General features: G+C 43.4%; 1 protein-coding gene across 2 annotated transcripts in view; it reads left to right on the top strand.

The window, feature by feature from the left end:
• The window catches only part of TESK2 (testis associated actin remodelling kinase 2), a 165,022-nt gene that overhangs the window by 6,876 nt on the left and 131,698 nt on the right, over positions 1–26,448 (top strand). Inside the window, exon 1 of one of the 2 annotated variants that reach the window (XM_010347426.3) lies at positions 1,600–1,924. The exons of the other annotated variant lie outside the window; for it this stretch is intronic. The gene's annotated coding sequence lies outside the window, so the exon portion shown is untranslated. Of the gene's footprint in view, positions 1–1,599; positions 1,925–26,448 lie in introns of those variants that run through there. 2 annotated transcript variants of the gene reach the window in all.

Here is a 26,448-nt window from a genome sequence, read left to right as displayed (position 1 = left end):
TCTCTAACATCTGGGAGTGCTGATGCAGTAAAGCCCATACTGCTTGCTCTTGCCCTCCTCCTGTTCCAGTTTCCTCAGGCATGAGATTATGAGCTCCTGAGGTCCAGGCACATGCAAAGAGAGAAGAAATATGTGCCTGTCGAACAGCTGGGCAGAATTCTTAGCTGAAATCAGTGGCTCACATCTGTAATCCCTGCACTCTGGGAGACCAAGGTGGGTGGATCACTTGAGTCCAGGAGTTCCAGACCAGTCTGGGCAACATGGCAAACTCTGTCTCTACAGAAAATTGGGCTGGGTGCGGTGGCTCATGCCTGCAATCCCAGCACTTCTGGAGGTCGAGGTGGGTGAATCACAAGGTCAAGAGATTGAGACCATCCTGGCCAATACAGTGAAACCCTGTCTCTGCTAAATATAAAAAAAATAGGCCAGGTGCTTTGGCTCACACCTGCAATCCCAGCACTTTGGGAGGCTGAAGTGGGTGGATCACCCGAGGTCAGGAGTTTGAGACCAGCCTGGCCAACAAGGTGAAACTCTGTCTCTTTAAAAAAAAAAAAAAAAAATTAGCTGGGTGTTGTGGCACATACCTGTAGTCGCAGCTACTAGGGAGGCTGAGGCAGGAGAATTGCTTGAACCTGGGAGTCTGAGATTGCAGTAAGCCAAGATAGCAGTACTGCACTCCAGTCTGGAGACAGAGGAAGACTCAATCTAAAAAAAAAAAAAAAAAAATTAGCTGGGCATGGTGGTGTGCGCCTCTAGTCCCAGCTATACCCTGGAGGCTGAATTGGGGGGATCATCTTAGTCCAGGAGTTTGAGGCTGCAAGTGAACCGTGATCACCACTGCACTCCATCCTGGGCGATAGAGTGAGACCCTTCTGGAAAAAAAAAAAAAAAAACAGAAAAACAAAACCCAAAAAGAAAACCCAACTTATTCCCCACCAGCTTTCTTTCAAAATCTGTTTTCAAGCTAGCTGAAGTGTTATCTCCTCTAAGCCTTCACCGAATCGAATCTCTTAGTCCTGCTTAATTGCTTCTCTAGCATTTTGTTTAGCTCTACTGATTGCTTTATTTCGAGTCGCTATTATTTGTATTTTTTTCCTCCTCACTATACCTAGATCCTGCAGGACGCCGCATTCTTACCGCTTTTCCTTACCAATACCTTGACCAACCCGAAAGCCGCGCCAGTCTAGTCCATTTTCAATTCGTTTTATAAGTTACCAATTGTTTCTGTGTTTAACATATTTATTGGTCCATCTTGTGTTTACCGCCCCGCCCTCTAAGAGGCGCCTGGACTTGGGTTTCCCCCAGGTGTATTCCCTCCTCCTCGGTTCCGCCTTTCCCACACACTGCTTCTTCTGTTTTTACCTCGCCTTCCTCCCTATTCGTTCCCTTAGTCCTCCGGAGTTGGCGCCTACGGCTGTTCATTGGCTTTTCTGGACGCCCATTGTGCCCACCCTCATACCACGTGGCATTCCTAGCTCTAATTGGGCAATTCCACTAGCTCGTTTATCAGGAGTTGACGGTTGATTGGCTACTCTGAGGGAGGGCCTGAGGGGGCGTGGCCATCCGAGACCCCGCCCCCAGCCCCCCTGCTGGGCCGAGCGGGCGTTTCAGTCTCTCGCGGCCCGGGAGCTCAGCAGCGCTACCAGCTGCCCTCTTGGTTTCTCTGGTCGGATTGTCCTCCTGGCCCCGCCAAACAGGCGGGGGGAGCGGCCCCGACTGTGGGGCCATGGCAGTAGCCTCCTCGTTCTCCGCCGCCGCTAGCTCCGCTGAGTCGCCGGCTTCTGCGCAAGGGACTCCCACCGCCTCCGCAGGCTAAGGAGCCGCTGCCACCACCGAGCTGTGAGGGTTACTATGCTCCCTCTTTGCCGCCGCCTCCCCCTCCTGCCCGAGCAGGCACCCCTCTGGCTGCTCAGTCCTGCCTCAGGTAAAGTGAAGAGAGGACTGGGGACAGAAACCCCGGCATCCGCCCGGCCGGCGCGCGCTGTCCCTCCGCCTCCTCGGTCCCGGGTCAGAGGCGCTTGCGTCCCTCCGCACCCGACGGCACCCCTCGGCTTCCCAGAGGTCCCCCTCTCAGCGGCGGCGGACGCTCCCTTCCCGGCCGCTTTCCCCTCTCCTTCTCACTTGCCTCAGGCTCCCTGCCGCGTCTGTTCCCCCTTAGAACCTGGGAACCCGTTAGAAGTTACCTCGCTCGCATTAGGGACCTTTCTCACTCCAGATATTTAGGGATCTTTCGTTTTCTCGGAAAACTCTTGTTTCAGAGACTTCCAGCTCCCCAGTGAGTGCCTCCCTGCTCCCATACCCGCTCCTGCCCCAGAGATCTGGGCTTCTTCACTTGACTTCACTCAGACACACTCCTCCCTTGAAAACGTTCACCTCTACCCGGAAAAACACTTCCCTCCCCTCAGACCCTACTGCCGTCCCCCCTTCTTTCCTTCCTTGTCATCATCTCCCCTCCTTTCCCCTCTCTGCTTTTTACGCTTCAGTTTGAAGACTGAACTAAGCCAGTGTTCAGATTTTGCTAGAAGTGGAACCCAGGTTTGTGTAATTTAAAAAGCTTTAAATTGTATACCGCTGAGAAGAACTTACGGAGGAATTTGGACTTTATGCTACGGGCATGGGGAGCCGTTGAAGGTTTTGTAAGCAGGAGTTTGGTATGATTGCATTATCTCTGGTGAAACTATAGAGGAAGGATTGAAGGTGAAGACCGTGTAGACGCGGAAACGCCAGGTAGGCAGAAAACGAGTGTGCTTATCCAGGCGGGAGAGAATGGCACGAAATTCCAAGAGGTTTCAAATAGAGTTGAGTGGAATAGTAGGAAGTTTCTGACTTGGGTGATAGTGTGAGTCGGTAGTGTTAATTGACATAGGGAACACAGTGTCTGGCCATACCACCTTGAACTCGCCCGATCTCATCTCAAATAGGGAGCATAAATAAGCAATTTTAAGGGAAGGTAATGAATTTTTTTTTTTTTTTTTGAGACGAAGTCTCGATCTTGTCTCCCAGGCTAGAGTGCAGTGGCCCGATCAGCTCACTGCAACCTTCATCTCCCAGGTTTAAGCCATTCTCCTGCCTCAGCCTCCTGAGGAGCTGGGATTACAGGCACCTGCCACCATGCCTGGCCGATTTTTGCATTTTTAGTAGATACGGGATTTCACCATGTTGGCCAGGCTGGTCTTGAACTCCTGACCTCAGGTGATCTGCCTGCCTCGGCCTCCCAAAGTGCTAGGATAACATGCACAAGCCACCGCGCTCAGCCATGAATTTGGTTTTGAACAAGTTAAGTTTCAGGGTTGTTTGTTTGTTTTTGAGACAGAGTCTCATTCTGTCACCCAGGCTGGAGTTCAGTGGCATGATCTTGGCTAACTTTAACCTCTTCCTCTTGGGTTCAAGCAATTCTGCCTAAGCTTCCTGAATAGCTGGGATTGCAGGCATGCGCCACCAGGCCCAGCTAATTTTTGTATTTTTAGTAGAGATGGGGTTTCCCCATGTTGGCCAGGCTGGTCTCGAACGTCTGACCTAAGGTGATCTGCCTGCCTCGGCCTCTCACAGTGCTGGGGTTACAATCATGAGTCGCTGCTCTTAGCCGAGTTTGAGATGTTTTGATATCACTGTGGGTAGCTGGAAATTCGGGTCTGAAAATTGGGAGAAAGCTTGGACCCAGATATGTAAATTTAGAGGGTCAAGAGAATATATGGGGGATATTTGCATGCCTTAGTATGGAATGGTAATACTGAAAGAGGAGAAGCACTGTGGACCAGAAGGAGCATCATTGTTTGAAAGGTAATAGACACTGAAAAAGAAATTAAGGGAATGGGGCAAGAACTAGAACGTAACAGTATTATCATAGGAGCCAAAGAAAGGATTTCAGGAAGGGAGGGGGTGACTATCAATGTCATGTGCTCCAGAGGTCCAGCTGAATAAGAATTAAGAAGCCCAGGCCGGTCACGGTGGCTCATGCCTGTAATCCTAGCACTTTGGGAGGCCGAGGTGGGTGGATCACCTGAGGTCAGGAGTTCAAGACCAGCCTGCCATCATGGTGAAACCCCATCTTATAAAAAAAGAAAGAAAGAAAGAAAGAAAGAATTAAGAAGCCCTGGCCAGGCGTAGTGGCTCATGCTTGTAATCCAGGCACTTTGGAGGCCAAGGCAGGCAGATCACCTGAGGTTGGGAGTTCAAGACCAGCCTGACCAACATGTGAAACCCCGTCTTATAAATAATAATAATAATAAAAAGCCCTGAATTTTCTTTTTTTTTCTTTGGTGGCAGAGTCTCACTCTGTCACCCAGGCTGGAGTTCAGTGGTGCAATCTTGGCTCACTGCAGCCTCCAGAGCTCAGGCGATCCTTCCACCTCAGCCTTCTGAGTAGCTGGGAGCACAGGCAGGAGCCACCATACCCAGATAATTTTTTGTAAAGATGGGGTTTAATCCGTGTTGCCTAGGCTGGTCTTGAACTCCTGAGCTCAAAGCTATCTGCCTTCCTCGGCCTCCCAAATTGCTGGGGTTACAGGCATGAGCCACCATGCCCCACCTGCCCTGAATTTAGCAATTAGGTGGTCACTTGTTTCCTCTGAAAGGCAGTTTTGGTAGGGTGGCAGTGAAGGCAGTAGTGAGATCATGATGAATTATTAATGAGAGGGAGTGAGTAAAATCATTATCCAGAGTTTGGTTGTGAAGGAGAGCTAATACTAGTGAAACTTGTCTTTACTGAGAATATACTATATGCCAGGTACATAAAGACACTTTATAGATCACAACAGGCTTGTCGTTTAGATGTCAGTATCCCTCTTTTACAGTTGACAATACCGAAGACAAGGATTTGAGCAGGTACGTCAAGTTCTGAAACCTGTGTTCTTTCCATTATGGCCCATGTGTGTTTTACTTTTCAGTACAGGTGAAACAATTCTGTAAGTTGAGGAGAAAGTTCATCTAGGAAATATGTCAGGCATTTTGTCCTTTGACACCAAAAAGATAGAAGTGAAAATGGATAACAATGCGGTAGAAGGGAAGGAAGGTGAGGGAGTTTGACAAATGGTCTTATTGATGTGATCAGTTATCTGTGGAGAAGTCAGTTTGGAGACTGAAGACACTATGGCGAGTTTCTGACTTGAGTATTATGGCCATGGGAATCTTAAATGGAAAATGAAACAGAATAAAGATTTAACAAAAAAAGATCGTTGGCCAGGTGTGGTGGCACACTTTGGATTTTTTAATCCCAGCACTTTGGGAGGCTTGAGGTGGGAGGACTACTTGACCCAGGAGTTTGAGACCAGCATGGGCAACATCATGAGACCTCATCTCTACAGAAAATTTAAAAATTAGCTGGGTGTAGTGGTGTTTGGTTGTGGTCCCAGCTACTTGAGAGGCTGAGGTGGGAGGATTTGCTTGAGAATTGGGAGACGGAGGTTGTAGTGAGTCAAGATTGCGCCACTGCACTTCAGCCTGGGCAAAAAAAAAAAAAAAGTCCGGGCGCGGTGGCTCATGCCTGTAATCCAAGCACTTTTGAGGCCAAGGTGGGTGGATCACCTGAGGTCAGGAGTTCAAGACCAGCCTGACCAACATGGTGAAACCCTGTCTTTAAAAAAAAAAAAAAAAAAAAGGAAGCAAAAGAAACTCAGGAGCTAAAAGATTGTTGACCACATTGAGGGTCCTACTAGTTAGAAATAATATATTTGTAGTAGGGCCCAGTAGCATGGATTTTACACTTTCTTTGACAGCCTAAGAATAGTAGGACAAAAAAGATGGTTGGATTGATTCAAAATTGGAACTTGCAGGACAGAAAGATAAAATGGGAAGCAACTTTACACTGCTATTGATAGTGTAGGAGATATGTTTGAGTCCAAGGGACCAAGCTGGGAGTTATAAGAAGCAAAATCTACAGGGAGGCTGGTGTACTTGGAGAATGAAAAGACAATCAGAACTGTGGTTGAAGACCAGATTTTGTAAGAAATATATAATTGGATAGCTCAGAGTTCATTATTTCAAGGTAAAGACAAAAACTGGCTTAACTGGCCGGGTGTGGTGGCTCATGCCTGTAATCCCAGCACTTTGGGAGGCTGAGGTGGGTGGATCATGAGGTCAGGAGTTTGAAACCAGCCTGGCTAACATAGTGAAACCCTGTCTCTACTAAAAATACAAAAATTAGCTGGACCTGGTGGTGCACGCACCTGTAATCCCAGCTGCTCAGGAAGCTGAGGCAGGAGAATCACTTGAACCCAGGAGGTGGAGGTTGCAGTGAGCCAAGATTGTGTCACTGTAGCCCAGCCTGGGTGAGGCATAGTCTCAAAAAACAAAACAAAACTGACTTAACTGTCTTAAAGCTGTTGAAGGGGAATGGAGGTGTAGGTTATGAAAGTAGTAGGAGATTAAGGGGATGTGTTGACTGTGTCATCAGCATGAATGTCATACTTGTCCAGCGTGATAGAAGGATTATTGAGCAGGCGACATAGTAAGACCTACAGGTGGACCTGCTCACAAAGGAGGGACCCAGAATTGGGGGCGTGGTTCCTTGGCACTTGCTAAAAAGTAGTACTGAATGGTACAGATGTTTGTGTGTGAATTAATGGTGATATCTTCAGATACTTGATGCCCTGGATATACGATGTGTTATTCTCTCTTACAGATATATGTTTGGGATAGACCCTCAAACACAAAAATCCTTTGTAAACTTGACATATGATGGACTTTGATTCTGTTTAAAAATATACGTGCTGGGAGGCTAGGGACTCTCCACCTCAGGATCCTGAATAAAATTTTTTATGGTTTTAGTTAATTGTTCTTTTTTTTTTTTTTTTTGAGATGGAGTCTTGCTCTGTCGCTGAGGCTAGAGTACAGTGGCGTGATCTTGGTTCACTGTAGCCTCTGCTTCCCAGGTTAACACGATTCTCCTGCTCCTCATCCTCCTGAGTAGCTGGGATTATGGATGGGGGCCACGCACGCGGTGATAGTTTTTGTATTTTTAGTAGAGATGGGGTTTCACTATGTTGGCCAGGCTGGTCTTGAACAGTTTTAGTTCATTGTAAAAAGAAAATTACACATTTACATATGCTCATCCTGGGCTTATTTAGAGTAGAAAACTGACTTGCTTTTATGCTTTCTTCCCTGTATGAAAGTATTTATAGATATATTCTTAGTGTCATACATTTCATTTTGTTTTGCAAAAAGAATATAGTGTTGGAATTTGAAACCTATGATAAGGGCATTTATGGGTTTCATCTTCTTCTGGTAGATGAAGCCCAATTATTACATTGTATTGTGTGGGTGATGGTGAATGTTTTGACCCAACAATGGCCATTATACTATTTACCAAGTCATCATATGGAGATGACTTCACTATAGTCTCACCAGTGTTATTTTTCCTGAACAATCAGAGACAGTGGCAGTTTCAGAGAAAAGCCTGCTTGTAAAATGTGTTATATCTTCCATTCCTGAAAATTTCAAAAAGGCAGTGTGATAAAAGGAAAAGAAAATTAGGAAAGTCTTAAGTGTATTCAACTCTGTTGTTATTAACTATATGATAGTTAATACAAAGGCAAATTACTTATCCTTTGTGAACTTTAGTTGTTTTTTTTAAGAGAAATTGAATCATGGCCAGGTACAGTGGCTCATACCTGTAATCCCAGCACTTGGGAGGCCAAGGAGGGCAGACCACGAGCTCAAGAGATTGACACCATCCTGGCCAACATAGTGAAACCCTGTCTCTACTAAAAATACAAAAATTAGCTGGGTGTGGTGGCACATGCCTGTAGTCCCAGCTACTTGGGAGGCTGAAGCAGGAGAATCACTTGAACCTGGGAGGCGGAGGTTGTAGTGAGCTGAGATTGTGCCAATGCATTCCAGCTGGGCAACAAGAGAGACTTCATATCAAAAAAACAAACAAAAAGGAATAGACAGTTGGCCCTTGGGCAATGTAGGGGTTGGATAGCCAACCCCTGCGCAGTAGAAAATCCAAGTACAATTTTTTTTTTTTTTTTGAGACAGGATCATGCTGTTGCTCAGGCTGGAGTGCAGTGGCAGCATCAAGGCTCACTGCAGACTCAACTTTGTGGACTCAAGTGATTCTCCCCTTTTAGCCTCCTGAATGAGTAGCTGGGACCATGCCACCATGCCCAGCTTTTTTTTTTTTTTTTTTTTTTTGTGGAGATTGCCTCCCTATGTTGCCTAGGCTGGTCTCAAACTGCTGGGCATCAACAGTCCTCTCATTTTAGCCTCCCAAAGTGCTGGAATTACTGGCATGAGCCACTGTGCCTTGGCCCAAGTATAATTTTTGACCCCACCCCCACCTTCTGCAAAACTTAACTACTGCTGTTGTTGGTGGTGTTGCATAGCCTGGCTTCATGAATTTCCTTTTTTTTTTTTTTTGAAATGGAGTTTTGTGCTTGTCACCCAGACTGGAGTGCAATGGCACGATCTCAGCTCACTGCAACCTTTACCTCCTGGGTTCAAGTGATTCTCCTGCCTCAGCCTCCCAAGTAGCTGGGATTACAGGGGCCTGCCACCATGCCCAGCTAATTTTTGTATTTTTTAGTGGAGCAGGATTTCACCATGTTGACCAGGCTGGTTTCAAACTCCTGACCTCTCAGGTGATCCACCCACCTCAACCTCCCAGAGTGCTGGGATTACAGGTGTGAACGACCATACCCAGCCCCAGGTATAATTTTTGACCTCCCCCAAAACTTAACTTTTTCTGCTGTTCTCATTGCATAGCCTGGCTTCATGAATTACCTTTTTTTTTTTTTGAAATGGCTGACTACTGCCGCTGCAGATCTAAATCTGTGGTATATATCAAGCAATTCAAATTTGTCTTATATTTATTTATTTATTTATTTATTTTGATATGGGTTGTTACCCAGGCTGGAGTGCAGTGGTCTGATCATGAGTCACTAGGGCCTTGACCTCCCAGGCTCAAGCCATCCTCCCATCTCCGCCTCCTGAGTAGCTGGGACTACAGCTATGTGCCACCACTCCAGGATAAGTTTTCATTTTTTTGTAGAGGCACAGTCTCACTATGTTACCATGGCTGGTCTCAAACTCCTGGGCTCAAGCGATCTTCCTGCCTCAGCCTCCCAAAGTGCTGAGATTATAAGCATGAGCCACCACGCCTGGCCAACTTTTTTTTTGTAATGTCATGACTTTTCTCTGTTTCTTGAGAGCACTTCCAGCATTAGTGGCACTTGGTATGGATCTCACGGTGTTATTCAGGGTTTACAGTATTGTACTAAGCATGACGAAAAATATGCAAGAACCTCGAGAGATCACTTTTTACTGTGACACTTTTTACTGGAGGAAGGAACTGTTCATGTAGAGATAATTAGCATCACATAGCATTTTAAGGGATACTCACAATGCTTGCTCACTGAAACAGCAACAGTAGGTGGCTCCAGAATTATTACAGAAGTACAGTAGGTACTACAGTTGATTTAATGCAGTTATTATTTAATACTACATGTTCGTATCTTCCCATTTACTGTTGACTGTGAATGGGACCATGTATGGTCTGTGTTTGTGTGCATAATTTTTTTTTTTTTTTTTGAGACTGAGTTTCGCTCTTGTTACCCAGGCTGGAGTGCAATGGCGCGATCTCGGCTCACCGCAACCTCCGCCTCCTGGGTTCAGGCAATTCTCCTGCCTCAGCCTCCTGAGTAGCTGGGATTACAGGCACGCGCCACCATGCCCAGCTAATTTTTTGTATTTTTAGTAGAGACGGGGTTTCACCATGTTGACCAGGATGGTCTCAATCTCTTGACCTCGTGATCCGCCCGCCTCGGCCTCCCAAAGTGCTGGGATTACAGGCTTGAGCCACCGCGCCCGGCCAATTTTTTTTTTTTTTTTGAGCCAGAGTTTTGTTCTTGTTGCTCAGGCTGGAGTGCAATGATGTGATCTCGGCTTACCACAACCTCCACCTCCTGGATTCAAGCGGGTCTTCTTCCTCAGCTCCCCAAGTAGCTGCGATTACAGGCACACACCACCATGCCCGGCTAATTTTGTATTTTTAGTAGAGATGGCATTTCCTCCATGTTGGTCAGGCTAGTCTTGAACTCCTGACCTTGGCCTCTCAAAGTGCTGCTATTATAGGTGTGAGCCACTGTGCCTGGCCTGTGTGCTTAAGTTTCTATAAATTTTAACTTTTTTTTTTTTTTTTTTTTTTTTTTTTTTGAGACAGAGTTTCGCTCTTGTTACCCAGGCTGGAGTGCAATGGCGCGATCTCGGCTCACCGCAACCTCCGCCTCCTGGGTTCAGGCAATTCTCCTGCCTCAGCCTCCTGAGTAGCTGGGATTACAGGCACACGCCACCATGCCCAGCTAATTTTTTGTATTTTTAGTAGAGACGGGGTTTCACCATGTTGACCAGGATGGTCTTGATCTCTCGACCTCGTGATTCACCCGCCTCGGCCTCCCAAAGTGCTGGGATTACAGGCTTGAGCCACCGCGCCCGGCCAAATTTTAACTTTTTATAATAGATTTGTGTATATCTTATAGTAAATGATGAAATAGACTAGTATCTACATATATTTTCTGCATTCATGGCATAAGTTAAGACTTTTTCTTAGTATTTTTGATATTTCTAGGTTAGGTGCTTTGTGAGTTTTTTCAAAGTGTTAACAAATATCCAAAAATTTAAAAAATACATTTGTTGAAAAAAAAAATCTCTGTGTAATCCAGGTTTGCCTGTAGTTTTAGCTACTCCAAAGGCTGACTTGGGAAGATTGTCCCAGGCCAGGAGTTTGAGGCCGTAGCATGCTATGATCACACTTTGAGTAGCTACTGCACATGAGTGGACCTGTGTGGTTCAAACTTGTGTTGTTCAAGGGTCAATTGTATAATCTTGTTTTTCCCACTTTCATTTAAAGTTGTCCATGGTTCCCCACTATTCTGTACTTCCCACCCCCAATCTTGATTATTTACTTCATATATCTTGGAGACCTTTCCAGATCACTGCATAGAGAGCTTCCTCACTCCTTTTTCTTGTTTTGGTTATATAAATATTATTATTGTTTTTTGAGACAGAGTCTCACTTTGTCGCCCAGGTTGGAGTGCATGATCTTGGCTTACTGCAACCTCTGTCTCCTGGGTTCAAGTGATTCTCTGCCTCAGCCTCCTGAGTAGCTGGGATTACAGGAGTACATCATCACACACAGCTCATTTTTGTGTTTTTAGTAAAGATGGGGGTTTGACCATGTTGGCCAGGTTAGTCTTGAACTTCTAACCTCAAGTGGTCTACCCACCTTGGCCTCCCAAAGTGCTGGGATTACAGGCATGAGCCACTGTGGCCTATATATACTATTTATTTATTCATTTATTTATTATTCTCTCTCTTTTTTTTCTTTCTCTTTTTCTTTCTTTTTTTAAATTGCATTTTAGGTTTTGGGGTACATGTGAAGAACATGCAAGATTGTTGCATAGGTACACACATGGCAGTGTGATTTGCTGCCTTCCTCCCCATCACCTATATCTGGCATTTCTCCCCATGCTATCTCTCCCCAACTCCCCACTCCCCTATTATTCTCTTTTTAAACACCTGCGTAGTATTCCATTGAATGGATATATCATAATTTATTTAACTAATTTCTTTTTCTTTTTTTTTTTTTTTTTTTTTTTTGAGACGGAGTTCGCTCGTTACTCTGGCTAGGAGTGCAATGGTGTGATCTCAGCTCACCGCAACCTCTGCCTCCTGGGTTCAAGCAGTTCTCCTGCCTCAGCCTCCTGAGTAGCTGGGACTACAGGCACGTACCACCATGCCCAGCTAATTTTTGTATTTTTAGTAGAGACGGAGTTTCAACTTGTTGACCAGGATGGTCTTGATCTCTTGACCTCGTGATCCACCCGCCTCGGCCTCCCAAAGTGCTGGGATTACAGGCGTGAGCCACCGTGCCCGGCCCTTAATTTTTTTTTTTTTTTTTTTTTTTTGAGACGGAGTTTCACTCTTGTTACCCAGGCTGGCGTGCAATGGCGCGATCTCAGCTCACTGCAACCTCCGCCTTCTGGGTTCAGGCAATTCTCCTGCCTCAGCCTCCTGAGTAGCTGGGATTACAGGCACGCGCCACCATGCCCAGCTAATTTTTGGATTTTTAGTAGAGACGGGGTTTCACCATGTTGACCAGGATGGTCTCGATCTCTGACCTCGTGATCCACCCACTTCGGCCTCCCAAAGTGCTGGGATTACAGGCGTGAGCCACCGCGCCCAGCGGCAACTAATTTCTTATAATGGACATTTATGTTTTGATATTATAAACAATGCTGTAAAAAGGATCATTGAACATGTCATTTTATGTGTGTGCAAGGATATATGTGGGATAAATTCACAGAAGTGAGATTTCTAAATTAAAAGATGTGTAGGCCAGTTGCCATATCTCACGCCTGTAATCTCAGCACTTTGGGAAGCTGATGCAGGAAGATCGCTTGAGCCCAGGAGTTCAAGACCAGGCTGGGTAATATAGTAAGACCTCATCTCTACAAAAATAAAAAAATTAGCTAAGTGTGGTAGTGCACACTGATAGTCCCAGCTACTAGGGAGGCTGAAGTGGGAGGCTTACTTGAGTCTGAGAGGCGAAGGTTGCAGTGAGCTGAGATCACACCATTGCATTCCAGCCTGGGAGACAGAAGGAGACGCTGTCTTTTTTTTTTTTTTTTTTTTAAGGATATATGCATTTATTACTATGAAATATATTGCTAAGTTCCCTTTTTTATGGGTTGTTCTAATATATGTTTCCTGTTTACTCACTAACATTGGCTATGTCATAGTTAATATTTACACAGTGCTTATTATGTGTCAGGTACTGTTTTAAGTGCTTTGTATACATTCTTATTCAATCTAATAACATTTTTTGAGGTAGGTACTATTATTACCTTCTTTTTTCAGATAAATACATTGATGAATAAATAATTTAAGTGACTTGCCCAAATCATAGTCTCTAAGTAGCAGAAATCACTCTGGCTAAAGGATAAGTGTTGTTAATATTATGCCTTGCTGTTATGGACCTTCGATTTTTGTCAGTCTGATAGAAATGATACTTCAGAGTATTTAATTTTTTTTTTTTGTTTGAGACTCAGTCTCACTCACTCCAGCCCAAGCTGGAGTACAGTTGTGCGATCTTAGCTTACTGCAACCTCCGCCTCTGGGGCTCAAGTGATTCTTTTGCCTTAGCCTCCCGAGTAGCTGGGACTACAGGTATTCGCCACCACACCCAGCTAATTTTTTGTATTTTAGTAGAGACTGGGTTTCACCATGTTGCCCAGAGTGGTCTCAAACTAATGAGCTCAGGTGATCCTCCTGCCTTGGCCTCCAAAAGTGCTGGGATTACAGGCGTGAGCCACTGTGCCCAGCCGTTTTTTTTTTTTTTTTTTTTGAAATGGGCTTTTTTGCTTTTGTTGCCCAAGCTGGAGTGCAATGGCATGAGGTGTAACCTTCACCTCCCAGGTTCAAGTGATTCTCCTGCCTCAGCCTCCTGAGTAGCTGGGATTACAGGTCTGCACCACCAAGCCCAGCTAATTTTTTGTATTTTTAGTAGAAACAGAATTTTGCCATGTTAGCCAGGCTGGTCTCAAACTCCTCAGGTGATTCACTCATCTTGGCCTCCCAAAGTGCTGGGATTACAGTGGTGAACCACCATACCTGGCATAAGTATTTTAATTTTTAAGAATATTATCTGAAGGTTAAGCTTTTGTGCGTGCGCGCGCGTGCGCGCGCACACACACACACACACACACACACACACACACACACACACACACATTTTATTTTTGAAGCAGGACTCACTCTATTGGCCAGGCTGGAGTGCAGTGGCTTAATCACAGCTCATTGCAACCTTGACTTTCTGGGCTTAAGGGATCTCCTCACCTCAGCCTCCCAAGTAGCTGGGTCTACAAACATGCATCACCACACCTGTCTAATTTTACAAAATTTTTTTGTAGAGACAGGGTCTCACTGTGTTGCCCAGGGTGGTCTCAAACTCCTGGGCTCAAGTGATCCTCCTGCCTCAGCCTTCGAAAGTGCTGGGATTACAGATGTGAGCCACTGTGCCTGGCCAATCTTTTTTTTTTTTTTTTTTTTTTTTTGAGACGGAGTTTCGCTCTTGTTGCCCAGGCTGGAGTGTAATGGCGCGATCTCTGCTCACCGCAACCTCCGCCTCCTGGGTTCAGGCAATTCTCCTGCCTCAGCCTCCTGAGTAGCTGGGATTACAGGCACGCGCCACCATGCCCAGCTAATTTTTTGTGTTTTTAGTAGAGACGGGGTTTCACCATGTTGACCAGGATGGTCTCGATCTATTGACCTCGTGATCTACCCGCCTCGGCCTCCCAAAGTGCTGGGATTACAGGCTTGAGCCACCGCGCCCGGACTGGCCAATCTTTTTATATTGGAGTCACTCATATTTCCTATTCTGTGAACTGCCTGTTTAAATCCTTTACCTGTTTTTTGTTGAGTCATAGGTCACTTTCCTACTGATTTCTAGGAATTTCTCTAAAAAGATACATGTTTTATTGGTGATATGTATTGGAGATATTTTCTTCATTTTTATATTTATCTCCTGACTTCTTTCATTCCCAAGCAGAAGTTTTAGATTTTTATATAGAGAGACTTCTCAGTGTTTTTTTTTTTTTTTTAGACTGAGTCTTGCTGTCACCCAGGCTGGAGTGCAGTGGTACGATCTCGGCTCCCTGCAACTTCTGCCTCCTGGATTCAAGTGATTCTCCTGCCTCAGCCTCCTGAGTAGCTGGGACTACAGGCACTTACCACCATGCCAAGCTAATTTTTTTTGGTGTTTTTAGTAGAGACGGGGTTTTACCACATTGGCCAGGCTGGTGTCAAACTCCTGACCTTGTGATCTGCTCTCCTTGGCCTCTCAAAGTGCTGGGTGTAATGGTGTGAGCCACCATGCCTGGTCCTCAGTCTTTTCTTTTATGGCTTTTGGATTTTGAGTAAAAAAAATAGAAGAGCCTTATGCATTTCAGTCTGTAGTTTTAAAATCTATCCAATGGGAACAAGAAAACAATTATCGTGAAGGTCAAAGTGCTCTGTGAACTGTAAACTGTAAATCATTATACTGATTAAATATGGTGTTATTTATTAATTTGTCTTTGGAACAAGTAAGGAGGCTGTTCTCTTTTCCTCTGCATTAAATAAAATAGAATGATATAATTTTCTTTTTGGACTGGTCATGGTGGCGTACACTTGTAATCCCAGCTGCTTGGGAGGCTAAGGCAGGAGAATTGCTTGAACCTGGGAGGCAGAGGTTGCAGTGAGCCAAGACTGAGCCATTGCACTCCAGCCTGGTCAACAAGACGAAAACTCTGTCTCAAAAAAAAAAAAAAAAAAAAAATTTTTTTTTTTTTGTAGTGTGGAAAACTAGGGTGGTGTTGATCTTGTAGTCAGTGTTTTCCTTGGGCAATTACACAAGAGTATTTTTCACAGTGACTTTCACAATGATTTCACTGTAGAAATCATAAATTTTTTTTAAAGTTTAGTCTCTTTATTCTTTGTATTAGGTATAATTATAATCTGACAAAAAGTTGTCAACATTTGTTTCACTTTCACATTGCATAGCATTTACTTTGGTAGGAATTTGTAATTTGGGAGGACGCTAAAAATTTTTTGGTGATTATAAAAGTAATGCATATTTATTAAGGAATAATTGGAAAATGCAGAAGATTTTAAAGGAGAAGATATACATTATTGATAATTTGCCCACAATTCAAAAAGTTAAAAACAGGCTGGGCACTGTGGCTTACCCCTGTAATCCCAGCACTTTGGGAGGCTGAGGCAAATGGATCACGTGAGCTCAGGAGTTTGAGACCAGCCTGGCCAACATGGTGAAACCCCATCTCTACTAAAAATACAAAAATTAGCTGGGCATGGTGGTGCATACCTGTAATCCCAGCTACTTGGGAGGCTGAAGCAGGGGAATTGCTTGAACCCAGGAGGCAGAGAATATGTTGGTTGAGTGAATGAAAGAATGAGTATGTTTTTTACATCGAAAATGTGGAATCTCGACGTCCTATTTATTTTCTTTTTTCTCCACTGTACATTTTGATTCAATATTGTAGCATTACACTTTGTATTGCCATAGTTTGTTTGAAGGTAAGTTTGAGTCCAAGCCGTTATGAAGCTCATAGTCCAGTAAAAGAGATGATAAGCAACAATTAAAATACTGTATGATGACTGTAATAACCAAGACTTGTTCAGGGTGGTATCAAAGCACAGAAAATTAGATTGAAGGGTCAGAGAACACCTCCAACATGAGATGATTACTGACAGAGTCAAGTGGAAGAGGCTGGGAAGAACACACCAGGGAGAAAGAATATTACACGCGTAGATATTGAAGTGTGAGCAGGGCTCTACAAATATAGCAGTTCTTTATGTTTGGAGTAGACTGTGACTGTGGATAGAGTAATGGAGACAGATGAGGCTGGAGATGTGGGTAGGAGTCAAATGAGGCAGAACTTTTGTATGACACATGAATGATTCGCCAATTTACTTAGCCTGGTAAACAGATTGAAAAAGGTGTGAGAGTGGAGCTAGGAAGACCAAAAAGACATTAATTGAGTGCCAAGAAAGTAGTATAGTCAGATTGCTACGAGAGCCAGAATGACCTGAGGTAGGAAGTCAACACTATATCAGAAAGGTATAAGCTGAGGTAGGAGGTCAACACTACATCAGAAAAGTGGGTTAAGTGTGGGAATAATGATTAGGCTAATTATAGTAGAGCAGAGTCTTCGAATGCCAGGCTAAATAATTTTATAAGCAATAGATATCATTGAAGATTTTTAACTGTCACCTGTATTGTGTGAACTGTTACAGGTTGTGATTTGCTTCCTTCCAGCTAGTCTGAAATGCTGTTGAAATCTTTCTTTCTTTCTTTTTTTTTTTTTATGAGTAGGAGTCTTGCTCAGCTGCCCAGGTTGGATTGCAGTGGTTCGATCTCGGCTCACTGCAACCACCGCTTCCTGGGTTCAAGCAATTCTCCTGTCTTAGCCTCCCGAGTAGCTGGGATTACAGGTACCTGACATCATGCCTGGCTAATTTTTGTATTTTAGTAGAGACAGTTTCACCATGTTGGCCGGGCTGGTATTGAATTCCTGACCTCAGGTGATCTGCCCGCCTCAGCCTCCCAAAGTGCTATGATGATAGGTGTGAGCCACTGTGCCCAGCTGAAATCTTTCATACCTATGAAATAGTAGAAATACTATTATTATTATTATTATTATTATTTTTGAGATGGAGTTTTGCTCTTGTTGCCCAGGCTGGAGTGCAGTGGCACGATCTCGGCTCACCGTAACCTCTTCCTCCCAGGTTCAAGCGATTCTCCTGCCTCAAGCCTCCTTAGTAGCTGGGATTACAGGCATGCACCACCATGCCCAGCCAGTTTTATATTTTTAATAGAGATAGGGTTTCTCCATGTTGGACAGGGTGGTCTTGAACTTCTGACCTCAGGTGATCTACCCTCTTCTACCTCCCAAAGTGCTGGGATTACAGGTGTGAGCCACTGTGACCAGCCTTGATCACCTTTTTAAAAATGTCACTTATCTCTACCCAGCATGGTAATGCTGGGTTGTAGTCCCAGCTATTAAGGAAGCTGAGGCCAAGGGGATCCCTTGAGTTTATGAGTTTGAGACTGTAGTGTGCAATAATCATGCCTGTGAAGTCCAGCCTGGGCAATATAATGAGACTCCTATCATCTTTCTCTCTTTTTTTTTTTTGGAGACAGAGTCTCGTTCTGTCACCAAGGCTGGAGTGCAGTGGAGCGATCTCAGCTCACTGCAACCTATACCTCCCAGGTTCAAGCGATTCTCCTGCCTCAGCCTCCTGAGTAGCTGGGATTACACGCACCTGCCGTCACGCCCAGCTAATTGTTTTGTATTTTTAGTGGAGACAGGGTTTTGCCATGTTGATCAGGCTGGTCTTGAACCCCTGATCTCAGGTGATCCGCCCGTGTTGGCCTCCCAAAGTGCTGGGATTATAGGCATGAGCCACCATGTCCGGTCTGAGACCCCCCCATCTCTAAAAAAAATAGATCACTTATTTTCTCTCACTTCTCTGTCCTCACTGCCAGTACCTTAATTAAGCCTTCCCTCTTATCTGTCATTAATAATTATCTTATTGCACTGCATTATATTCATTGATTTACATATGTCTTTCTGGGAGACTGAGCTCCTGGAAAGATGGAGTCATGTTTTATTCCATTTTGTACATCCTCCTACCAGAAAGGCAATATTAATGTAGCGATTAAGAGTACAATCTCTGTGTTTGAATCTACCACTTCTTTTATATATATATATATACAAACACATATATATATATATAAAATTATTTTTTTTTAATTTTTATTTTTAGATGGAGTTTCACTCTTGTTACCCAGGCTGGAGTGCAATGGCGCGATCTTGGCTCACCGCAACCTCTGTCTCCTGGGTTCAGGCAATTCTCCTGCCTCAGCCTCCTGAGTAGCTGGGATTATAGGCATGCGCCACTATGCCCAGCTAATTTTTTGTATTTTTAGTAGAGACGGGGTTTCACCAAGTTGACCAGGATGGTCTCGATCTCTTGACCTCGTGATCCACCCGCCTCGGCCTCCCACAGTGCTGGAATTACAGGCTTGAGCCACCGCTCCTGGCCTGTTTTTATATTTTTTTAAGACAGGGTTTCACCATGTTGGCCAGGCTGGTCTTGAACTCCTGGCCTCAGGTAATCCACCCACCTTGGCCTCCCAAAGTGCTGACATTATAGGCGTGAGCCACTATGCCCAGCCGGCTCTACCACTTCTTGGTCATGAGATTGAGCAAGTTAAATAATTCCTTAATGCCTTCATTTACACAGTTGTAAATTGCGGGTAATAGTAGTATCTATTTTATAGGATTGTTATGGACATAACAGTAAATGCTCAGTAAATACTATGGCACCTGTCATAATGCCTTGCACCTAGTCTACTCAGTTTAGCTTCCCTAGTCCCTGCCCACTAAAATACCAGTAGTGCTCATCCTAAACCCCACCATTGTGACAATAACACCTTATATTTTTCTGGTAATGTTATGGTAACCGTAGTTATCTCTGTTCCAAAAAAAATTTGAGTCAATAGAGGGGATTCCTGAATTGATCAAAAGATTAAACTATTTCACCTCTAACTGCCTTTATAACTTCCCCCTCTAAGTTTCTGTTTTATGTCATGGCTTAGGGCCTGGTGGATTGAAGTTACACAGCAAAATGATGCTTATTTAGAAGAGCTAATATGCTTTTAAGAACTGGCTTTTGATCTGTCTACTTCTAATATATGCCATTGTGTATATTCATGGTTAATTAGATAGGGATGCCAGTTTTTATGCTAGATTGCCTTTGGTTTGAATGGAAACTGCAACTCATTATTTCACAGCAGGATGGCAAGCTCAGCAGTATTGCTTTTATTTTTAATTAGACAGTCATTCTGAAATGTGTCTGTATTTGCTGTGTTGGTCCATAGAAAGGAAAACAGCTGAGCAGACCTGTCATATAGATTTGCCATGTGTTTGGTATTGACACCTAGCTAATGTACTCTTCAGTATTCTCATTCTAGAAAATAAATGGCCAGTTTTCTGGGCTACATACTGCTCATAATGAATCCTGAATTTATTTTGAATTAGGTAGGGACTTTTTATGATTATAGAAAGAAAACAATGTGATGAGGATATTGATATGTTATGTTTGCATTCTTTTTCTTTTTTTTTCCTTTTTTTGAGATGAAGTCTTGCTCTTGCTGTGTCACCCAGGCTAGAGTGCAATGGCGTGATCACAGCTCACTGCAACCTCCACCTCCTGGGTTCTAGAGATTCTCCTGCCTCAGCCTCCCAAGTAGCTGGGACTACAGGTGCACACCACTACTTGGCTAATATTTTGTATTTTTAGTAGAGATGGGGTTTCACCGTGTTCACCAGGATGGCCTTGATCTCCTGAACTCGTGATCTGCCTGCCTTGGCCTCCCAAAGTGCTGGGATTGCAGGCACGAGCCACCCCGTGCCTGGCCTCTTTTTCTGCTCTTTCTATCTAGGGTATAAAAGTTCACTGAATTCTCAGAAATCCTTTTTGCTTATTTTGTGGGATAATATTACCAACTTTGTGTACATATGATTCTGTATTTAGATGGACATTGACAATTTTTTTTTTTTTTTTTTTTTTTTGAGACGGAGTTTCGCTCTCGTTACCCAGGCTGGAGTGCAATGGCGCGATCTCGGCTCACCGCAACCTCCGCCTCCTGGGTTCAGGCAATTCTCCTGCCTCAGCCTCCTAAGTAGCTGGGATTACAGGCACGCGCCACCACGCCCAGCTAGTTTTTTGTATTTTTAGTAGAGACGGGGTTTCACTATGTTGACCAAAATGGTCTCGATCTCTCGACCTCGTGATCCACCCGCCTCGGCCTCCCAAAGTGCTGGGATTACAGGCTTGAGCCACCGAGCCCGGCCGGACATTGACAATTTTTGATTGCTGGCTGACACTTTGCCTAATCCAGCTACCTGTTGGTAGATAGCTTTTTAGTGCATTCCAGGATTATGTTTGTGTCTGCACTATTGTTTTATCTACTTGTTTTGGTGAAATGAATGGGTAAGAAATAACAGATAATGTGCATTTGAATGGAAAATAGAGAATGATTGGGATTTGTTATATTTTCCTTGTCAGCGTGGCATCCATTCTTTAGAAAGTCTGTTTAAATCAATGCTAATTATGTCTGTAGAATATGATTGAATGAAGGAAGGCTTTTGCCTCAGACACTGGGAGAGCTATCATTTGTACACTTTTTAGTCTCCCTATTCAGAGAAATTGGGGAATAGTAGTAGCTTTCTTTCTTTCTTTTTTTTTGATTACTATAGCCTTGTAGTATAGTTTGAAGTCAGGTGCTTTCTTTTTTTTTTTTTTTTCGAGACGGAGTTTCGCTCTTGTTACCCAGGCTGGAGTGCAATGGCGCGATCTCGGCTCACCGCAACCTCCGCCTCCTGGGTTCAAGCAATTCTCCTGCCTCAGCCTCCTGAGTAACTGGGATTACAGGCACACGTCACCATGCCCAGCTAATTTTTTGTATTTTTAGTAGAGACGGGGTTTCACCATGTTGACCAGGATGGTCTCGATCTCTCGACCTCATGATCCACCCGCCTCGGCCTCCCGAAGTGCTGGGATTACAGGCTTGAGCCACCGCGCCCGGCGAAGTCAGGTGCTTTCTACGTAGCTAACCCACAAATCATTTTTCGCAGAAATTTGACTGTATTTTTGAAGGAGATATGTTAAATGGGAAGTGCTTAGGTTTGAAACTACTGGATTTGAGTCCTGAGTGTCACTAGTTATTTGTCTGGAGAAGTCATAATCTCTCAGGATTTTGATTTTTTTCTCTTTATTTAGAGGTGATAATACATACTTTGCCGAGTTGTCATAAAGATTAGAGATAACATACAAAACGCTTGGTAGAATGCATGGTCTATAGTAAATAAATAGTGGCTACAGTAATTACTTCCAGAAGCATTTCAGACAGGAATGTGGTCTGAGAGTCCTAAAAATTTCCTTGATATTTCTGGAAAATAATTTGTGGAATTCTTACTTTGTTAAGATAAAAAAATATATATAATATTGAAGATAGGCTATTTAGTTCACCAACTTTTTTTTTTTTTTTTTTTTTTTTGGAGACGGAGTTTCACTCTTGTTACCCAGGCTGGAGTGCAATGGCGCGATCTCGGCTCACCGCAACCTCCGCCTCCTGGGTTCAAGCAATTCTCCTGCCTCAGCCTCATGAGTAGCTGGGATTACAGGCACACACCACCATGCCCAGCTAATTTTTTTTAGTATTTTTAGTAGAGACGGGGTTTCACCATGTTGACCAGGATGGTCTCGATCTCTCGACCTCGTGATCCACCTGCCTCGGCCTCCCAAAGTGCTGGGATTACAGGCTTGAGCCACCGTGCCCGGCCGTTCACCAACTTTTTTTATTGGTAGCTTTTCAAATTACTTTCCCCAATCAAAGCTTTTAATTATATTTTCTTTGTGAAAAACAAATCAACCTCTATATAACTGTAATTAATATTCGAAAAAACAAACCTACCTGTGTAGAAAAGAAAAAGTTTTGAACATCCAAGTTTATAATATTTAAGTAGAGAACTTGGTCAGTAAAAAATTACTTGTATCCTCATAAGCCACATAATTTGGACATTTTTGAAAGACTGCTAAATGCTATTTTCTAGTCTAAGAACAAAAATGATTAAGCTTTTCTAACACAGTGTTTCTCAACCAGGGCACTATTGGCATTTAACGAAGAACAATTCTTTGTTTTGTGCATTGTATGATATTTAGCTTCCCTAGCCCCTGCCCACTAAAATACCAGTAGTGCTCATCCCACACCTCCACCATTGTGACAATAACGCCTTATATTTTTCTGGTAATTTGATGGTAACTGTAGTTATCTCTGTTCCAAAAGAGATACATTGTGTGGAGATATATATATATATATATATATATATATATATATATATACACACACACACACACATACATAAAATGTATATATTAATATGCATTAACATACAAAAAATTTATATTATTTGAGGGACACTATTAGTATCAATAGATAATACTTCATAAATAAGACCAAGAGAGGTACACACACACACACACACACACACACACACACATATAAAATGTATATATTAATATGCATTAACATACAAAAAATGTATATTCTTTGAGGGACACTATTAGTATCAATAGATAATACTCCATAAATAAGACCAAGAGAGGTAATCTAGAGGCAGAAACCATCATAAAATGTTGTGTATTTCAAGTATGTACTTTCTTATTTTAAAAGTAATCATTTCCAGATTTCGTAAAATCAGGCTTGGCTTTAGAGTTTGTGCATGTACACCTTTGCTGCCTTTTATTAGTTATTAAAATTTATCAGACTAAATTGACAGCCATTTATAGCTTGGTTGATTTAATTTAAAATGTAGTCCTTTAGTATGTTGGCCAAGGGAGCAGAAGGCATGGTTTGGAAGTTTTCTCTTGCTCAGGACTTGTCCAAAATGGATTAATACAGTTCTTACTCTCATGGAGAGGACTCTACTTCTTACCACTCATCTCAACTATCTAATCATTAATATTACTTTAGCATGTGATAGGGGCTCTACACTAAATATCAGTGTTTGTTATGAGCTCTCTGATTTTTTTTTTTTTTTTTTTTTTGAGACAGGTTCTTGCTCTGTTGCCCAGGCTGGAATGCAGTGGCACAAACACAGCTCACTGCAGGTATGCACCACCATGCCAGCCTGATTTTTGTATTTTTTTAGAGGCAGGGGTTTGACTATGTTGTCCAGGCCTATCTTGAACTCCTGGGCTCAAGCAGTCATCCTGCCTGAACCTCTAAAAGTGCTGGGATTACAAACATGAGCCACTGCTCCCACCCATTTATTTTTTTTTTTTTTGAGACAGGGTTTCACTTTTGTTGCTGAAGCTGGAGTGCAATGGTGGGATCTCAGCCCACTGCAACCTCTGCCTCCCGGGTTCAAGTGATTCTCCTGCCTCAGCCTCCTGAGTGGCTGGGATTACAGGCGTGCACAACCATGCCTGGCTGATTTTTTTGTATTTTTAGTAGAGACAAGGTTTTACCATGTTGACCAGGCTGGCCTCGAACTTGTGACCTCAGGTGATCTGCCTGCCCACCTTGGCCTCACAAAGTGCTGGGATTACAGGTGTGAGCCACCACTCCTGGCCTCCTACCTAGTATTTTAAGTTTGTGGACTTAAATAAGTTAGGCCATCCAAAAATTCACCTAATGATTTTGAAGTTATAGCCTAAGATATAAATACTCCTAGGACCAAAAGCTACAGTGGAAATTTGGCAGATAAAAGTTTGAGAGTCTAGAGGCTTGGCTTGCACACTGGGATGTTGTTTATTTGCCAAATTGTTCTCAATTTTTTGGCCTAAGCATGCTACATAGCTGTTGCATGACAAATAGACTTAAAAAAAAAAAAGAAAAAACTGTTAAACTTTTTTCAAACTAAAAAAACATAAATGCAGAAAAGAGTATAGTGTAATAAACACCACCCAGAATTAACAAATATTAGTTAATGAAAAATGATCAGATTAACAACAGATATATCATTTTGTGTGTTGTTTGTCATAGGTTTTTTTTTTTTTTTTTGAGATGGAGTCTCGCTGTGTCACCCAGGTTGGAGTATAATGGCGAGATCTTGGCTCACCGCAACCTCTGCTTCCTGGGTTCAAATGATTCTCTTGTCTCAGCCTCCCGAGTAGCTGGGATTACAGGCATCTGCCACCACGCCTGGCTAATTTTTGTATTTTTAGTAGAGATGGGGTTTCACCATGTTGGCCAAACTAGTCTTGATCTCCTGACCTTGTGATCTGCCCATGTTGGCCTCCCAAAGTCCTGGGATTACAGGTGTGACCCACCACACCCTGCCTTATTTTTCAATAAAAGGAAACAAAAATATTATTGGCAATTCATCACCTTAATTACTTGGCCACTTCTTCAAGTTAAGGAAACAAAATCTTAGTCTCTTGTTTCCTTTCCTTGTCATTTCTCTTCCTTCCCCCTGAGGCAAATACTATTATGAATTTAGTGTCTACATCAGGCATCCCCAAACTTTTTACACAGGGGGCCAGTTCACTGTCCCTCAGACCATTGGAGGGCTGCCACATACTGTGCTCCTCTCACTGACCACCAGTGAAAGAGGTGCCCCTTCCTGAAGTGTGGCGGGGGGCCCATAAATGGCCTTAGGGGGCCGCATGTGGCCCGTGGGCCGTAGTTTGGGGACGCCTGGTCTTCATTTTTCGTTCATGCTTTTATTTTATTTTATTTTTTATTTTTTATTTTTTATTTTTTTTGAGACGGAGTTTCGCTCTTGTTACCCAGGCTGGAGTGCAATGGCGCGATCTCGGCTCACCGCAACCTCCGCCTCCTGGGTTCAAGCAATTCTCCTGCCTCACCTTTTTGTATTTTTAGTAGAGACAGGGTTTCACCATGATGACCAGGATGGTCTCGATCTCTCGACCTCGTGATCCACCCGCCTCGGCCTCCCAAAGTGCTGGGATTACAGGCTTGAGCCACTGCGCCTGGCCTCGTTCATGCTTTTAGACGTTCACTATGAATATGTAGTATCTTTAATGATAATTATAACATGAGTTGAATGCTTATTGTTGATCAGGTACTACTTGATCAATAACCTTGTGGTTATTGTAAGGATTAAATGAGTTAATAGATATAACATAGGCACTGTTTTTATTTTCATTCTAAAAATAGGGAACTAGACATTTAGAGAGATTAAATAACATATCCCAAGTTCAGGTAACTACAAGTTATGGAGCAAGGATTTGAAACTACATTGTTTGGCTGTGGGTATCATACTATTCATCACTATGCTATTCTGCTTTTCTATAATATATAATATATATTATAATTAGTATTATTTGAGACAGAGTCTTGCTTTGTTGCCCAGACTGGAGTGCAGTGATGTGATCATGGCTCACTGTAGCCCTGACCTTCTGGGCCTAACTGATCCTCCTGCCTCAGCCTCCTGAGTAGCTGGGACTACAGGTACATGCCACCATGCCTGGCTAATTTTTGTATTTTCTGTAGAGATGAGGTTTCACCATGTTGCTCAGGCTAATCTCCAACTCCTGGGCTCAAGCAGTCCACCACCTTGGCCTTACAAAGTGTTGGGATTATAGATGTGAGCCATCGCTCATGAGTAGTATATATTGTGTATTTTTCTTTTTCTTTTTTCTTATTTATTTATTTATTTTTTGCTACAAAGATGTATCCAATGTTTTGCATACTTTTAAAAATACATTTTTATAAAAATGGTATACTATGGGGTGGTTGTGCAATTTTTCTCAGTAACTTCTTCTTTTTTTTTTTTTTTGAGACAGAGTTTCACTCTTGTTACCCAGGCTGGAGTGCAATGGCGCCATCTCGGCTCACCACAACCTCCACCTCCTGGGTTCAGGCAATTCTCCTGCCTCAGCCTCCTGAGTAGCTGGGATTATAGGCACGCGCCACCATGCCCAGCTACTGTTTTGTATTTTTAGTAGAGATGGGGTTTCACCATGTTGACCAGGATGGTCTCAATCTCTTGACCTCATGATCCACCCGCCTCAGCCTCCCAAAGTGCTGGGATTACAGGTGTGAGCCACCGCGCCTGGCTATTTTATTTTGATTTTTATTACTTTGTTTATTTTGAGATGGAATTTCACTCTTCTTGCCCAGGCTGGAGTACAATGTCATGATCTTGTCTTACTGTAACCTCTGCCTCCTGGGTTCAAGCGATTCTCCTGCTTCACCCTCCTGAGTAGCTGAGATTATAGGTGTCCACCACCATGCCTGGCTAATTTTAGTAGAGACAGTGTTTTATCATGTTGGCCAGGCTGGTCTTGAATTCCTGACCTCAGTGATCCACCCGGCTTGGCCTCCCAAAGTGCTGGAATTACAGGTGTGAGCCA

Source organism: Saimiri boliviensis, chromosome 11, assembly GCF_048565385.1.
Source record: "Saimiri boliviensis isolate mSaiBol1 chromosome 11, mSaiBol1.pri, whole genome shotgun sequence".
NCBI classification, from domain to species: Eukaryota; Metazoa; Chordata; class Mammalia; order Primates; family Cebidae; genus Saimiri; species Saimiri boliviensis.
This window is presented reverse-complemented; position numbering and strand designations above follow the sequence as displayed.